The sequence below is a fragment of the Anomaloglossus baeobatrachus genome, chromosome 9 (genome assembly GCF_048569485.1).
Source record: "Anomaloglossus baeobatrachus isolate aAnoBae1 chromosome 9, aAnoBae1.hap1, whole genome shotgun sequence".
Lineage (NCBI taxonomy): Eukaryota > Metazoa > Chordata > Amphibia > Anura > Aromobatidae > Anomaloglossus > Anomaloglossus baeobatrachus.
In genome coordinates, this window is record NC_134361.1 from 837369 (window position 1) to 851539 (window position 14171).

General features: G+C 49.6%; 1 non-coding gene across 1 annotated transcript; it reads right to left on the reverse strand.

Annotated features, from left to right (window-relative positions):
• Positions 1–1362: 1362 nt before the first annotated feature.
• Positions 1363–1435, reverse strand: TRNAV-UAC (transfer RNA valine (anticodon UAC)). Its single transcript has one exon. It is a non-coding gene; the product is annotated as a tRNA-Val (tRNA).
• Between the last annotated feature and the right edge of the window lie 12736 nt (positions 1436–14171).

Sequence of the window (14171 nt, forward strand, 5' to 3'; positions counted from 1 at the left end):
TTTGTCTTTCATTCCAAATAAAGGATTTTTTGGATGTGTGTGTTTATTTTCTTTAACTTACAGGTTAATCATGGAAGGTATCTAGGGGAGATGCCTGCCATGATTAACCTAGGACTTAGTGGCAGCTATGGGCTGCTGCCATTAACTCCTTATTACCCCGTTTGCCACCGCACCAGGGCAATTCGGGATGAGTCGGGTAAAGTCCCGGGACTGTCGCATCTAATGGATGCGGCAATTCCGGGTGGCTGCTGGCTGGTATAGTTAGACTGGGGGGCTCCCCATAACGTGGAGCTCCCCATCCTGAGAATACCAGCCTTCAACTGTGTGGCTTTACCCTGGCTGGTATCCAAATTGGGGGGGGCCGCACGTCGCTTTTTTTTTCAATTATTTATTTATTTATTTTACTGCTTGATATAGACACGCCCACCGGCGGCTGTGATTGGTTGCAGTGAGACAGCTGTCACTCAGCGTGGGGGCGGGTCTGACTGCAACCAGTTATAGGCGCCGGTGGGCAGGGGAAGCACGGAATACAAGATGGATTAATGAGCGGCCGGCTTTTTCAAAAGAGAAGAAGCTGCCACAATGTGAACGCCGTGCAGCGCCGCGCCGGCGATCGTGGATCGGTGAGTATGAGAGAGGGGGAGAGACCGACCAACATGGACAGAGAGAGAGATAAAGACATAGAGATAGAGAGACCGACCGAGAGACCGACCGACAGAGAGAGAAAGATGAAAGACCGGCCTTTGTTATGTTAAAAAAACATGCGGATTGCAACAATAATGCAATGCAAGCGCACTGCTTAACATTTTGGCAGCGATTTTCTACAACTCATTGATTTCAATGGGTGTAGAATGCAGCCAAAATGGCAAAAACAATTGACATGATGCTTCTTCAAACGCAAAGATTTTGACACATTTTTGACAAAACGCTGCATTTCAAAAAGCATCGTGCGCAGAGATTTTGCATGACTCTCATAGACTTTGCTGGGGAATCAGAACGCATGCATTTTGTCAATGACACAGTGCAGTTGTAAACGCAGGCAAACCGCAGAAAAAAACGCAAAGTGCGCACATGGCCTTAGTCCTGTCACACAGGGTCCGGTCACACACAGTTATTTCACACTAACACATAGTGGTCTCACATACTTTCCTGTTTAGCACTATCATCACACACAGTCATGTCACACACAATGTCGCCTCCAGCTATCTTTAGCGTCATCCTAGAGCAGCAGTCTCATGTACTGCAGCCTCATAATAGGGAAACATGAGTGATATATGTGTCAAAAAAGACCACCACAACAGTAATAATAATAATTAATAAGTTGATAAATATATTCAGTTGTAAAAGAAATGTAAAAGCAAGTGGTTCCACTGGGGCTCGAACCCAGGACCTTCTGCGTGTAAAGCAGACGTGATAACCACTACACTATGGAACCCGCTGGAGCTGAAGCTGCCTCCTGCTGTCCTTGTATGAGCAGTGCACTGCTGCACGGTAGCAGATGTAGGACACGTCACATTATTGCAGCCTCGCGGAGGGTCTCTTGCAGTAGTTAGATGACATAAGATTATCTTTCCGTCCTTGGTGCTGTGTGACGGATCTTTTCTTGCTGCCTTTATCGATAGTATTTTGGGGCACATACGATGTTCTGATCGCTTTAAGTGGTGACTGAAAAACTGCAATTCTGGAGTTTAGTTTGTTGCCTCTTTATGGTGGTTACTGTATTAATTGTATATTAGTATTTTGTTTTTTTAATTCTTTTATAGACGCAGCGATACTAATAGGTGTATTTTTTTATTTTTTTAACAGGAGAATAAGGGAATGATTCAAAGTGTTATAGCTTCTCCTTTTTCCACATTTTTAAAAATTTTACAATTTTTTATATCCCCTTATAAAGACTGGCAGAGAGGACTGACAAGAGGGAGATAAATGAACGGTATAATCAGAGGGACGGCTCACCTCGTGGGCTGTGAAGAGTCACAACCTGTCAGTCTTCTCTCCCTTTTTTGACAGGCTCAGGCCACACACTTTAAACGGGTTTGGTTTCTTCTGGCACACGAGGGGTTACTTTCCGTGTTGCTGCAGCAGCAGACTCTGCTAGGCAGCTCAGCTGTTCCTGCTGATGTCCACTTCCTGTCTGGATATATACCCTCTGCTTCCAGCAGGGGGTGCCGGTTATTTAGAATCATTCTGGAGCTGGGCTTGGAGGTGGACGGACGTAATTTCTTGCTGGTGCTGTGGTCTGTGTTTTGTTGTGTGGGAGTGTTACCCTGGTGTTGGTACTTTCCGGTGCCTGTACATCCCCATGTGTTTTCCCTGTGGCGTGTTTTTATTATTATTAATATTTATTTATAGATTCCATAAGGGGTTACATACAGAATACATGTACAAGTTACAGTAGACAGACTGGTACAGAGGGGAGAAGACCCTGCCCCCGGGGGCTTATGTGGCACCCTTGAGCTTCAGGCACAGGGTATTACACCACTTTTCATGTGTAATATCTATCCCAGGTCAGTAGGGGGTTAACCTGCCGGTGCCTTCACAAAACACACACAAACAGCAGGTGCTTACTCACAGGGGGTTGGACTAGGGCAGACAGGGGAGCCAGCCATCAGGAAGCATGGGACTTCCCCAGTCCCTAGGACAACCACAGGGGGTAGAAGTAGGCGCAACCATCACACTTTAGACAGAACCTTCCTGGGCACAGCTTGGGATAACATCTAGCACTGACACAGGAGTTGGTGTCTCATCTTTCCTCGCGGGCCTGTGGCTTGAAGCAGGAGGCTCGGCCCGGGTTACGGATGTTGCACAGCACAGCTTCTAGCTTCCCAGTTGCAGAAGAAAGTTCACAGAGCAGATTACATGAGAACTCTTTATTCCTGAGAGAACATGAGGTAATGATAAGCACAGTCATACAGCATTGCATCAGAAAGAGAAAGTGAAACCAAGAAGAAAACAAAAGACTTTTTACAGTGAGTAAGGAAACAACATCGCCATCTACTGTTAAGCTGGGTTCACACTAAGCAACAGCGACAACGACGTCGCTGTTACGTCACCATTTTCTGTGACGTAACAGCAACCTTGTAAGTCGCTGTTATGATCGCTGCTTAGCTGTCAAACACAGCAGAAGCAGCAGCGATCATAACGTCGCTGTGCTACATGTGCAGAGAGCAGGGAGCCGCGCACACTGAGCGCTGGCTCCTTGCTCTCCTAGGTACAGTACACATCGGGTTAATTACCCGATGTGTGCTGCAGCTACATGTCACACTGCAGAGAGCAGGGAGCCGCGCACACTGCTTAGCGCTGGCTCCTTGCTTTCCTTGCTACAGTATACATCGGGTTAATTGCCCGATGTGTACTGCAGCCACATGTGCACAGAGCAGGAGCCGGCACTGGCAGCAAGAGCGGCGGAGGCTGGTAACGAAGGTAAATATCGGGTAACCAGGGAAAGGGCTTCCCTTGGTTACCTGATGTTTACCCTGGTTACAGCTTACCGCAGCTGCCAGGCGCCGGCTCCTGCTCCCTGCTCGCTTCATTTCGTCGCTCTCTCGCTGTCACACACAGCGATGTGTGCGCCACAGCGGGAGAGTGACGACCAAGAAATGAAGCTGGACATTCAGCAACGACCGGCGACCTCACAGCAGGGGCCAGGTCGTTGCTGGATGTCACACACAGCGACAGCGACGGGACGTCGCTGCAACGTCACAGAAAATGGTGACGTAGCAGCGACGTCGTTGTCGTTGTCGCTGTGTGTGACACCAGCTTTAGATCAGCACAAATTCCTCCTTCACACAAACAAAGAAGTCCTTGTCTGTTGAATATACCAACACCGGATATGTACAGAGGGACACTTCACTAAAAACCTTCATGGGATTGGCTGGAGCCCATTGTAGCAGATAACAGCCCCTCGCGCAGCGTCTAAAAGACTTGTAAGTAAAAACATTTGTAACCGCAGCCCCTGCCTCTGCCTCACCTTTAACCCACGCCCAGCGTTGCGGCGCCAACGGGGACTACCACCAAACCAACACCATTCTCCTGGGGTAATCCCGCTCTGCCTGTGGGGAGTGACACCATCCCTGTTGCATTTAACATCTGCCTTGGCGAGAGACCCTGCAGCCGCGGCCCCCATCCCTAGCTGCGTACCACAGGTGGTGTCACGATCCTAATAGACTTTACTAAACTCCCGACTACTACCTCCAGCCTCCAATCCTCCTTCCTGTATGCCTTAGCGTAATGGAACCGGACCAGGCCACCCCGTGACGACGAAGAACAATCTGCACCCCGGCCCGGCGATGATTAGGTTAAAACACCTGCCCCATGGGGCGCTACAAATACACTTAAAAGCAGCTACAAAATTAGAAAACTGGCACAATAATGGGCATCAAAGAGAGCACTGAAGTGTGATATTGAAAGGGTGCTACCATAAGAGAGCAAGCCACTGAGCTACCATAAGAGAGCAAGCCACTGAGCTACCATAAGAGAGCAAGCCACTGAGCTACCATAAGAGAGCAAGCCACTGAGCTACCATAAGAGAGCAAGGCACTGAGCTACCATAAGAGAGCAAGCCACTGAGCTACCACAAGAGAGCAAGCCACTGAGCTACCATAAGAGAGCAAGCCACTGAGCTATCATAAGAGAGCAAGCCACTGAGCTACCATAAGAGAGCAAGGCACTGAGCTACCATAAGAGAGCAAGCCACTGAGCTACCACAAGAGAGCAAGCCACTGAGCTACCATAAGAGAGCAAGCCACTGAGCTACCATAAGAGAGCAAGCCACTGAGCTACCATAAGAGAGCAAGGCACTGAGCTACCATAAGAGAGCAAGCCACTGAGCTACCACAAGAGAGCAAGCCACTGAGCTACCATAAGAGAGCAAGCCACTGAGCTATCATAAGAGAGCAAGCCACTGAGCTACCATAAGAGAGCAAGGCACTGAGCTACCATAAGAGAGCAAGCCACTGAGCTACCATAAGAGTGCAAGCCACTGATCTACCATAAGAGAGCAAGCCACTGAGCCACCATAAGAGAGCAAGCCACTGAGCCACCATAAGAGTGCAAGCCACTGAGCTACCATAAGAGTGCAAGCCACTGATGTACCATAAGAGAGCAAGCCACTGAGCCACCATAAGAGAGCAAGCCACTGAGTTACCATAAGAGTGCAAGCCACTGAGCTACCATAAGAGTGCAAGCCACTGAGCTACCATAAGAGTGCAAGCCACTGAGCTACCATAAGAGTGCAAGCCACTGAGCTACCATAAGAGTGCAAGCCACTGAGCTACCATAAGAGTGCAAGCCACTGAGCTACCATAAGAGTGCAAGCCACTGAGCTACTGTAACGGGTGCCTGGGGCCTTGCGGCAGTGGTGGAAACAGTGCTTTCAGGGGTTACCAGGCCACGTAGCAGCCGCGTGGTAACCCCTTGCCTACCGGTCGCCACATTACTAAAAGGATGTCTTCCACGCAGGCTATTCTCACAGTGACGCAATAAACTGTACACAGTTGTAGATTTTACAAACGATGGAACGTTACTTCTTTTCTCAGTAAAACGTACAGCATTCATCTTCTGCACTTCAATACTGGTCTGTTCAACATTCAATACAGTTAATTCCTACACTGCCCACCCAGGTGCCAGGACTGCTATCCCTAAGCCACACTGCCACCTGGTGGCAGCTACACAAAATACATTACACCACAAACCCAACCATAGTGTGCCGGCCACTTACACAGGGGTGGTCACAGCCCTGACCCTATTGCACTACCATAAGAGAGCAAGCCACTGAGCTACCATAAGAGAGCAAGCCACTGAGCTACCATAAGATAGCCAACCACTGAGCTACCATAAGAGAGCAAAATACAGTGCCAACATCAGAGAGAAAGCCACTGAGCTGCCATAAGAGAGCAAGCCACTGAGCTGCCATAAGAGAGCAAGCCACTGAGCTGCCATAAGAGAGCAAGCCACTGAGCTACCATAAGAGAGCAAGCCACTGAGCTACCATAAGAGAGCCAACCACTGAGCTACCATAAGAGAGCAAGATACAGTGCCACCATCAGAAAGAAAGCCACTGAGCTGCCATAAGAGAGCAAGCCACTGAGCTGCCATAAGACAGCAAGCCACTGAGCTGCCATAAGAGTGCAAGCCACTGAGCTGCCATAAGAGAGCAAGCCACTGAGCTGCCATAAGAGAGCAATCCACTGAGCTGCCATAAGAGAGCAAGCCACTGAGCTGCCATAAGAGAGCAAGCCACTGAGCTACCATAAGAGAGCAAGCCACTGAGCTACCATAAGAGAGCCAACCACTGAGCTACCATAAGAGAGCAAGATACAGTGCCACCATCAGAGAGAAAGCCACTGAGCTACCATAAGAGTGCAAGCCACTGAGCTACCATAAGAGAGCAAGCCACTGAGCTACCATAAGAGAGCAAGCCACTGAGCTACTGTAACGGGTGCCTGGGGCCTTGCGGCAGTGGTGGAAACAGTGCTTTCAGGGGTTACCAGGCCACGTAGCAGCCGCGTGGTAACCCCTTGCGTACCGGATGCCACGTTACTAAAAGGATGTCTTCCACGCAGTCTATTCTCACAGTGACGCAATAAACTGTACACAGTTGTAGATTTTACAAACGATGGAACGTTACTTCTTTTCTCAGTAAAACGTACAGCATTCATCTTCTGCACTTCAATACTGGTCTGTTCAACATTCAATACAGTTAATTCCTACACTGCCCACCCAGGTGCCAGAACTGCTATCCCTAAGCCACACTGCCACCTGGTGGCAGCTACACAAAATACATTACACCACAAACCCAACCATAGTGTGCCGGCCACTTACACAGGGGTGGTCACAGCCCTGACCCTATTGCACTACCATAAGAGAGCAAGCCACTGAGCTACCATAAGAGAGCAAGCCACTGAGCTATTATAAGAGAGCAAGCCACTGAGCTACCATAAGAGAGCAAGGCACTGAGCTACCATAAGAGAGCAAGCCACTGAACTACCACAAGAGAGCAAGCCACTGAGCTACCATAAGAGAGCAAGCCACTGAGCTACCATAAGGGTGCAAGCGACTGAGCTACCATAAGAGAGCAAGCCACTGAGCTACCATAAGGGTGCAAGCGACTGAGCTACCATAAGACTGCAAGCCACTGAGCTACCATAAGAGTGCAAGCCACTGATCTACCATAAGAGAGCAAGCCACTGAGCCACCATAAGAGAGCAAGCCACTGAGCCACCATAAGAGTGCAAGCCACTGAGCTACCATAAGAGTGCAAGCCACTGAGCTACCATAAGAGTGCAAGCCACTGAGCTACCATAAGAGTGCAAGCCACTGATCTACCATAAGAGAGCAAGCCACTGAGCCACCATAAGAGAGCAAGCCACTGAGCCACCATAAGAGTGCAAGCCACTGAGCTACTATAAGAGTGCAAGCCACTGATCTACCATAAGAGAGCAAGCCACTGAGCCACCATAAGAGAGCAAGCCACTGAGTTACCATAAGAGTGCAAGCCACTGAGCTACCATAAGAGTGCAAGCCACTGAGCTACCATAAGAGTGCAAGCCACTGAGCTACCATAAGAGTGCAAGCCACTGAGCTACCATAAGAGTGCAAGCCACTGAGCTACCATAAGAGTGCAAGCCACTGAGCTACCATAAGAGTGCAAGCCACTGAGCTACCATAAGAGAGCAAGCCATTGAGCTACCATAAGAGAGAAAGCCACTGAGCTACCATAAGAGAGCAAGCCACTGAGCTATCATAAGAGAGCAAGCCACTGAGCTACTGTAACGGGTGCCTGGGGCCTTGCGGCAGTGGTGGAAACAGTGCTTTCAGGGGTTACCAGGCCACGTAGCAGCCGCGTGGTAACCCCTTGGCTACCGGACGCCACGTTACTAAAAGGATGTCTTCCACGCAGTCTATTCTCACAGTGACGCAATAAACTGTACACAGTTGTAGATTTTACAAACGATGGAACGTTACTTCTTTTCTCAGTAAAACGTACAGCATTCATCTTCTGCACTTCAATACTGGTCTGTTCAACATTCAATACAGTTAATTCCTACACTGCCCACCCAGGTGCCAGGACTGCTATCCCTAAGCCACACTGCCACCTGGTGGCAGCTACACAAAATACATTACACCACAAACCCAACCATAGTGTGCCGGCCACTTACACAGGGGTGGTCACAGCCCTGACCCTATTGCACTACCATAAGAGAGCAAGCCACTGAGCTACCATAAGAGAGCAAGCCACTGAGCTACCATAAGATAGCCAACCACTGAGCTACCATAAGAGAGCAAAATACAGTGCCACCATCAGAGAGAAAGCCACTGAGCTGCCATAAGAGAGCAAGCCACTGAGCTGCCATAAGAGAGCAAGCCACTGAGCTGCCATAAGAGAGCAAGCCACTGAGCTACCATAAGAGAGCAAGCCACTGAGCTACCATAAGAGAGCCAACCACTGAGCTACCATAAGAGAGCAAGATACAGTGCCACCATCAGAGAGAAAGCCACTGAGCTGCCATAAGAGAGCAAGCCACTGAGCTGCCATAAGACAGCAAGCCACTGAGCTGCCATAAGAGTGCAAGCCACTGAGCTGCCATAAGAGAGCAAGCCACTGAGCTGCCATAAGAGAGCAAGCCACTGAGCTGCCATAAGAGAGCAAGCCACTGAGCTGCCATAAGAGAGCAAGCCACTGAGCTACCATAAGAGAGCAAGCCACTGAGCTACCATAAGAGAGCCAACCACTGAGCTACCATAAGAGAGCAAGATACAGTGCCACCATCAGAGAGAAAGCCACTGAGCTACCATAAGAGTGCAAGCCACTGAGCTACCATAAGAGAGCAAGCCACTGAGCTACCATAAGAGAGCAAGCCACTGAGCTACTGTAACGGGTGCCTGGGGCCTTGCGGCAGTGGTGGAAACAGTGCTTTCAGGGGTTACCAGGCCACGTAGCAGCCGCGTGGTAACCCCTTGCCTACCGGATGCCACGTTACTAAAAGGATGTCTTCCACGCAGTCTATTCTCACAGTGACGCAATAAACTGTACACAGTTGTAGATTTTACAAACGATGGAACGTTACTTCTTTTCTCAGTAAAACGTACAGCATTCATCTTCTGCACTTCAATACTGGTCTGTTCAACATTCAATACAGTTAATTCCTACACTGCCCACCCAGGTGCCAGAACTGCTATCCCTAAGCCACACTGCCACCTGGTGGCAGCTACACAAAATACATTACACCACAAACCCAACCATAGTGTGCCGGCCACTTACACAGGGGTGGTCACAGCCCTGACCCTATTGCACTACCATAAGAGAGCAAGCCACTGAGCTACCATAAGAGAGCAAGCCACTGAGCTACCATAAGATAGCCAACCACTGAGCTACCATAAGAAAGCAAAATACAGTGCCACCATCAGAGAGAAAGCCACTGAGCTGCCATAAGAGAGCAAGCCACTGAGCTGCCATAAGAGAACAAGCCACTGAGCTGCCATAAGATAGCCAACCACTGAGCTACCATAAGAGAGCAAAATACAGTGCCACCATCAGAGAGAAAGCCACTGAGCTGCTATAAGAGAGCAAGCCACTGAGTTACCATAAGAGTGCAAGCCACTGAACTACCACAAGAGAGCAAGCCACTGAGCTACCATAAGAGAGCAAGCTACTGAGCTATCATAAGAGAGCAAGCCACTGAGCTACCATAAGAGAGCAAGGCACTGAGCTACCATAAGAGAGCAAGCCACTGAGCTACCACAAGAGAGCAAGCCACTGAGCTACCATAAGGGTGCAAGCCACTGAGCTACCATAAGAGAGCAAGGCACTGAGCTACCATAAGACTGCAAGCCACTGAGCTACCATAAGAGTGCAAGCCACTGATCTACCATAAGAGAGCAAGCCACTGAGCCACCATAAGAGAGCAAGCCACTGAGCCACCATAAGAGTGCAAGCCACTGAGCTACCATAAGAGTGCAAGCCACTGAGCTACCATAAGAGTGCAAGCCACTGAGCTACCATAAGAGTGCAAGCCACTGATCTACCATAGGAGAGCAAGCCACTGAGCCACCAAAAGAGAGCAAGCCACTGAGCCACCATAAGAGTGCAAGCCACTGACCTACCATAAGAGTGCAAGCCACTGAGCTACCATAAGAGAGCAAGCCACTGAGCTACCATAAGAGAGCAAGCCACTGAGCTACCATAAGATAGCCAACCACTGAGCTACCATAAGAAAGCAAAATACAGTGCCACCATCAGAGAGAAAGCCACTGAGCTGCCATAAGAGAGCAAGCCACTGAGCTGCCATAAGAGAACAAGCCACTGAGCTGCCATAAGATAGCCAACCACTGAGCTACCATAAGAGAGCAAAATACAGTGCCACCATCAGAGAGAAAGCCACTGAGCTGCCATAAGAGAGCAAGCCACTGAGCTGCCATAAGAGAGCAAGCCACTGAGCTGCAATAAGAGAGCAAGCCACTGAGCTACCATAAGAGAGCAAGCCACTGAGCTACCATAAGAGAGCAAGCCACTGAGCTACCATAAGAGAGCAAGCCACTGAGCTACCATAAGAGAGCAAGCCACTGAGATACTGTAACGGGTGCCTGGGGCCTTGCGGCAGTGGTGGAAACAGTGCTTTCAGGGGTTACCAGGCCACGTAGCAGCCGCGTGGTAACCCCTTGGCTACCGGACGCCACGTTACTAAAAGGATGTCTTCCACGCAGTCTATTCTCACAGTGACGCAATAAACTGTACACAGTTGTAGATTTTACAAACGATGGAACGTTACTTCTTTTCTCAGTAAAACGTACAGCATTCATCTTCTGCACTTCAATACTGGTCTGTTCAACATTCAATACAGTTAATTCCTACACTGCCCACCCAGGTGCCAGGACTGCTATCCCTAAGCCACACTGCCACCTGGTGGCAGCTACACAAAATACATTACACCACAAACCCAACCATAGTGTGCCGGCCACTTACACAGGGGTGGTCACAGCCCTGACCCTATTGCACTACCATAAGAGAGCAAGCCACTGAGCTACCATAAGAGAGCAAGCCACTGAGCTACCATAAGATAGCCAACCACTGAGCTACCATAAGAGAGCAAAATACAGTGCCACCATCAGAGAGAAAGCCACTGAGCTGCCATAAGAGAGCAAGCCACTGAGCTGCCATAAGAGAACAAGCCACTGAGCTGCCATAAGATAGCCAACCACTGAGCTACCATAAGAGAGCAAAATACAGTGCCACCATCAGAGAGAAAGCCACTGAGCTGCCATAAGAGAGCAAGCCACTGAGTTACCATAAGAGTGCAAGCCACTGAGCTGCCATAAGAGAGCAAGCCACTGAGCTGCCATAAGAGAGCAAGCCACTGAGCTACCATAAGAGAGCAAGCCACTGAGCTACCATAAGAGAGCAAGCCACTGAGCTACCATAAGAGAGCAAGCCACTGAGCTACCATAAGAGAGACAACCACTGAGCTGCCATAAGAGAGCAAGCCACTGAGCTGCCATAAGAGAGCAAGCCACTGAGCTGCCATAATAGAGCAAGCCACTGAGCTGCCATAATAGAGCAAGCCACTGAGCTGCCATAAGAGAGCAAGATACAGTGCCACCATCAGAGAGCAAGCCACGGAGCTACCATAAGAGAGCAAGCCACTAAGCTACCATAAGAGAGCAAGCTACTGAGCTACCATAAGACTGCAAGCCACTGGGCTACCATTAAAAAGCAATCCACTGAGCTACCAGAAAAGTGCAAGCCACTGAGCTACCATAAGACTGCAAGCCACTGGGCTACCATTAAAAAGCAATCCACTGATCTACCAGAAAAGTGCAAGCCACTGAGCTACCATAAGATTGCAAGCCACTGGGCTACCATTAAAAAGCAATCCACTGAGCTGCCATAAGAGAGCAAGACACTGAGTTACCATAAGAGTGCAAGCCGCCAAGCTACCATAAGAGAGCCAACCACTGAGCTACCATAAGAGAGCCAACCACTGAGCTACCATAAGAGAGCCAACCACTGAGCTACCATAAGAGTGCAAGCCACCAAGCTACCATAAGAGAGCCAACCACTGAGCTACCATAAGAGAGCCAACCACTGAGCTACCATAAGAGAGCCAACCACTGAGCTACCATAAGAGTGCAAGCCACCAAGCTACCATAAGAGAGCCAACCACTGAGCTACCATAAGAGAGCCAACCACTGAGCTACCATAAGAGAGCAAGCCACTGAGCTACCATAAGAGAGCAAGCCACTGAGCTACCATAACAGTGCAAGCCACTGAGCTACCATGAAAGAGCAAGATACAGTGCCACCATCAGAGAGAAAACCACTGAGCTACCATAAGAGAATAAGCAACAGTACTACTTTAAGAGATCAAAATACAGTTGTGATGCCCCTGGACTATTCAGGTCATCCATCAGCATTCACAAATCCTAGTTACATCTTGCACCACACCTGTTAGGCACACCAGTGGGCTGCTTAAGCAGGAATAGGACCGCCCACCTAGGGGTCAGGCAGGGAGGTGGGAGGTGTCAAGTACAGTTCAGTGGTCGCCCTCGAGCTGTGAGGAGCTCTGAAGAAGCTGGGAGTTGGAGCTCCCAGGGGACAGGAAAACTAGATTGCAGACGGTGGTCTGGACCTAGAGGAGTCGGACCCTCGGTCGCACGGGATTGAGGCTAGGTGCCTGGGACCCGTCGAGGAGGACGGCCGGCAGCCTGGTCCTATCACTGGTCCGGGACCAAAGGCACCACGGGGTACACGGACCCTAGGTCGGGGAGAAGCTTCAGGCAACCCGGCAATTAACCTGAGGAGAACGGGGCCTTTATGGACTGTTCTCACCAGCTCCAGAATCGGGGCACTAGTGCAACGAACGGGATAGGGCTTTCCAAACAAGCAGCGCACTAAAATCCCAAGTGTGAGCCCTGAAAGCAGGCTCCTTCATTTAGCCACAGTGGGGAGCGGGGCCCATATAGCTCCAAGCTACCGGACCACAACGGACAATGTAAAACTTAGTGCCAGGAGGCAGGTTACGGACCACCAGCAGCACTGTAGGGGACGGGACCCTGACGAGCTCCCCTCGAAAGGCAACGGCGTTCAGAGACTTGGTTTACCCTGTTGTCAGCGTGTGCTTCATTGCTGAGTGAGTACTAACTGACCCCTGCACTGCATCCCAGCTCCTCCAAACAGAGTCCAGGGGCCTGTCCCTACCCGTGGAGGGCAACGTCACCTAGCTGCCCCACTCCATCACCTCGGGTACTTACAACGGCAGCGGCTGTACTCCCAATTACCGTACACCACAGGTTGCGTCAAAAACTATACCAAATCCCCTTTAAATACCCCTCTTTTACATTTGAGTGTGGCCCCTAAGCCCCCGGAGACCCTCGAGCCACAAACGAACACCACCCCCGGATCCGAGCAGTTCGATCCGCTGCTGTGGCGGCACACAGTGCTACCATAAGACTGGATACAATGCTACCATAAGAGTGCAGGATACAATGATACTATAAGAGTGCAGGATACAGTGCTACCATAAGAGTGCAGGATACAGTGCTACCATAAGAGTGCAGGATACAGTCCTACCATAAGACTGGATACAATGCTACCATAAGAGTGCAGGATACAATGATACTATAAGAGTGCAGGATACAGTGCTACCATAAGCGTGCAGGATACAGTGTTACCATAAGAGTGCAGGATACAGTGTTACCATAAGAGTGCAGGATACAGTCCTACCATAAGAGTGCAGGATACAGTCCTACCATAAGAGTGCAGGATACAGTGCTATAATAAGAGTGCAGGATACAATGCTACCATAAGAGTGCAGGATACAGTCCTACCATGAGAGTGCAGGATACAGTGCTATAATAAGAGTGCAGGATACAATGCTACCATAAGAGTGCAGGATACAGTGGTACCATAAGAGTGCAGGATACAGTGCTACCATAAGCGTGCAGGATACAGTGTTACCATAAGAGTGCAGGATACAGTCCTACCATAAGAGTGCAGGATACAGTCCTACCATAAGAGTGCAGGATACAGTGCTACCATAAGAGTGCAGGATACAGTGCTACCATAAGAGTGCAGGATACAGTGCTACTATAAGAGTGCAGGATACAGTGTTACCATGAGAGTGCATGATACAGTGCTATAATAAGAGTGCAGGATACAATGCTACCATAAGAGTG